The sequence below is a fragment of the Coturnix japonica genome, chromosome 4, assembly GCF_001577835.2.
Source record: "Coturnix japonica isolate 7356 chromosome 4, Coturnix japonica 2.1, whole genome shotgun sequence".
In the NCBI taxonomy this organism is placed as follows: domain Eukaryota; kingdom Metazoa; phylum Chordata; class Aves; order Galliformes; family Phasianidae; genus Coturnix; species Coturnix japonica.
In genome coordinates this window covers 17956007-17960028 of record NC_029519.1, presented here as the reverse complement: position 1 = coordinate 17960028, position 4022 = coordinate 17956007, and the positions used below count along the sequence as shown (strand labels likewise).

General features: G+C 41.7%; 1 long non-coding RNA gene across 1 annotated transcript; it reads right to left on the bottom strand.

The window, feature by feature from the left end:
• Positions 1 to 1012: 1012 nt before the first annotated feature.
• Positions 1013 to 2319, bottom strand: LOC107312985. Its single transcript, XR_004307168.1, has 3 exons — positions 1882 to 2319; positions 1443 to 1631; positions 1013 to 1351 (listed from the first exon to the last, which is right to left on the bottom strand). It is a non-coding gene; the product is annotated as an uncharacterized LOC107312985 (long non-coding RNA).
• Between the last annotated feature and the right edge of the window lie 1703 nt (positions 2320 to 4022).

Genomic DNA, 4022 nt, shown 5'->3' with positions numbered 1-4022 from the left:
CTCCATTACAATAATACCATTGGCAGACCCACTTCCTATTTATTCAGAATTCTGTGTGTCATGACAACTTCTAAACTGGAACATCCTTAATCAAATATTTAACCTTTCCAGAATCACATTGCACATCTTTATCACCTCCACCTCCTCTCCACCCCCATCCCTTTCCTCTCCTGGAATTCTTGCTTATAGCTACTACATCCCTGCTTTTTCTACTCCTGGAAAAAAAAAAAAAAAAAAATCTTTCTCATAGTGTCCTGCCTGTTTATTAAGGTTGACATGCCAAAAGCATCCCCCTGAGTTCCTGTTGGGCTTTTTTGGCATTCCATTTCTCCACATCTGTTATTTTATATAGCTATCCATAATATTATACTTTTTGTGCCAGTATCTTGTCCTCATCTAATGTAGACCATTTCTCTCATAGCCTTTTCCCCAAATCATTTTCTCTGCTACACAACCTCCTCCAGCCCCAAGCAACCCAGCTGTCCAAAAGCTCAGCTGTTTTCAGAAGGTCATAAATCAAGTCCCAGAATACCTAATAACTTTTTATGTAACAAAAATAATGACCAGAAAGTAATGTCCTTCCAACTTGTGTTTGAAGGCCAATGAAAATGGCTCAAGAAACTGTACATTGCCCTGTAAAGTAACATTCAAAAACTTGCTAATGAATGATGCCCACTAAGATGATCAGAGGGCTGAAGCACCTCTTCTATGAAGAAAGGTTGAGAGAACTGGGCTTGTTTAACTTAGAGAAGGCTCTGGTATTTTCTAATTCTGGAGTCTCTGTTCATCCCACTAAAGCTAGATAGACACAGGACACTAATAACAACTACTCATAACTGGTAAACTAATACTACTTTTAATCTTACCCTGTCTGCTTTGTAATATTTCTTACTTATTTCCTCCTATACTGTCTCACACTACAAGCAGCTAATTGTAATTGTGTCATCACTGAAAAAAATCACAGAGATAAAACTCACAAAACTTAGAAAAAGTAGCAGACACTGTCCCAGCCTTTGTCAGGAATTGCTCAGTGTGGGAAAATACCAAGCTCTAGAAAGATAAAGCCTGTCTCCATAAGTGTGCACACATACCTAGTATTTAAAAATCCTGAAGAATGAAGTTTCCAGCTAACATTTAGGCTTTGTTGGCAGTAAGGAAATAGGTTTTATCTTACCTGCTTTTTGAAAGAAGGAGGGGAAAGGATTCTTCTCATGGGGATTGCTGAGCACCAGAGAGTCTGCAGTCCAGAGAGGCTGCAGAATCCCCATGCCAGTAGATACTCAAAACTTGACCATTTTGAAGTCACCAGGTGAGTCATTGATGTTTTGCTTACAGAAAAAGATTCCTACCACTAAAAAAATCCATTTTTTAGCACACGTGCTATTTAAACAAGTGCTTGTTTTGCAAGAACATTAAGTATTAAATTATAAGAATGTGCTTACCTCTATGTCCCCATGGGTACCACTTCCTCTTTGCAAGAGTAGAGAACTGAGGCACAGAGGAAGTCTATGGAGAGATGAGCAGCCAAATCTTTCACCCTGCATCTTACTCTGATGCTTTAAACATGAATTCATCCTTAGTTCCTTGTACATACTGTATGGGAAACATTCTTCAGTATACTAGAGCTTCTTCTAACAGCAAAAATAAAGTATCAGATAGGAAAAATGTACTTTCACCTAAACTGTTCTGTATTCATAGTTCAACTTATGAGTTTCACAGCTTTTAGAAAAGAATGCCACTCAAGGCATTTATTCTTGCCATCATTTCATAAAGACACCGCTTTCACAAAGCAGAACATTTCTTTCAGAACCTTCTGAAAGAACCAGAAAAGGGAAAAAGAATCAGGCAACAAACTCAGCTAGCCGATGGTGAAGTCAGTACCTGTAATATGATGTAAAGCACTGCAGTGACAGAAAAGTTGCACTGTTCTGAGCTCCTGCAAGCAAGGATTTGCTCAGATACAACAGCTGTGAGCATGGAAACAAAGGAAAGAACCTGTTTACTTCTGGAAGACCTCAGATGCACGTGGATCGCCAACAAAATATGCTTCCCTCTGCTGACAACCCTTAAATGAGGTCTGGGAAGGGGTGGAGCCAAGATCCACTCCTCCCAGTCACTCAGGCACATTGCATGCACCTGAGCTCCATGGGGTGGTTCTTGCATTCTCACCAGGTGTTTGAATATTGATTCAAGCCCTCACAACACTTCCATTACTGTGCTAAAGTGCCCAAGTGACAGGAAGGCTCTGCTTCTGGGTGCTGGGCAACTTGTCCCACACTTCTCCCAGCCTGATTCTTGATTCCCACAGGACAGATCCTGCATCACACACATTCTGGTGACTTCCACTGCTCCAGAGAATTTTGATCACTTTCTGGGTTTATTGTCTGTTGTTCTTATTGGAGCCCTGCAGTCACTGCCAATAGCCACAACGCTGCCTTTGCTAGCTGTCATACAAGTAGTATGCTCTAAAATGTCATCTATTTCAATAAGAAGATACTCTGAAGATACAGGTGTTGAGTAGGAACCTAACTACTGAGATTTATACTGGTCTGCTGAGATTATTCTTTGCTAAACTGTCAAAAGCAGAACAGCAAACTGCTGGCCAGACCTTGCTCACTTTCTGCTCAGGCCCCTCTTCACCAGTTAGAAACTGCACAGCTGCAAACAGGACAGGATGAAAGAAACCATTGGCTATACCGCTATACAAACTGTATTACCTCATGGGGATATATATATGCATCACACCTCTGAGTGTGTCATGCTTCTGACTGTTGATACATTCATGCAGGCAAAAACACACTCCTTAAGTACCAGTAATACTTTCTCATCAGTGGAATCTGAGTTTCCAAATACTTGCAAGATGAAGAGGGGCAGTCCTGTTCCCAGATGGTTGTTGTACTCAAAAAATCTGTCCTGCATGTTTGAGCAGCTCGGGCAGGACATGATCTGCCTCTATGGACATTCTTTCTTTACATTGTTATCCCTCTTCAAGAGTACAAGTGTTGGGAAGCTGCCTACAACTGTTGCTGAAATGAAATAAAGATGAAATGAAATACAGTGTTACTAATGAAAGAAGAAGTGACATGCACAATAGATTCAGTTAGGTTTGCAGAAAAGGAAGAGCTCACCACATTTCAGAGGCATTCTGGGGTGAATATTTAGCTCACATATCTGAAGGAGCTTGGCAACGTGTATCTAATTTACAGCAGGATGGGTAGAAGGGCCGTTGGGAAGGGATGCTGACAGCTGAGGACTGGAGTAGAAAAAATGGTATTTTAATAAAGAAGAAAAGTATTGCTGTACATCTGAGAGCAGCCTTGTTAGTGCCGTTGCATTTCTCAGGCCACATAGCTGAACTATCAGTGGGTTTGGACTTGTCACCTTTGTATAAGCAAAGTTTGATGAAATGTGAGTAATTTTTAAAAGAAAGCATTTCTGTGGCTTTGATTCTCTGTTTTGTGGTCATTGCCTTGGAAGGAATGTTAGTCATTTAGGGCTTTTGCACTTGCATTGGAAAAAAAAAAAAAAAGAAAAAAAAAGAAAAATGAAAGGGTAAAAATGGATGGGAGATACAGAAGACTGTGAGCAGCACAGTCTCCAAATCCAAAGGCATCACATCTGGCAGTGCTTAGGGTGCTGCTCGCACAGCTCTGACATTGGAGTTTGGCTTCCCCTTGCAGTGCCCACAGAGAGCGAGGTGCCTAAGAAACCAGTGTGCTGCTGTGAGGTCCAGGAAACATCTAATATCCTATTGAAGGAGGGCTCCTACCTCCATCTGGGATCCACAGCCATCTATTCCCCTCTTGGAGCTGGTCTGTAGCAGATCCTGCAAAACCCATTCTTTTCCAGAAGTTTTCCACTGAGTGGGTTCCCCATTCTTCAGCCCAAATTGAAGCATCCCTGTGCAACCATGCAGATACATCACCCAGGGGCTAAAGACTGGGCAGCTGCTTGTATGCTCTCAGGAATTCACCTCTGACTTGTTGACGTCTGTCAAGTCCAAGGTTTTCCAAGAGCCCCAG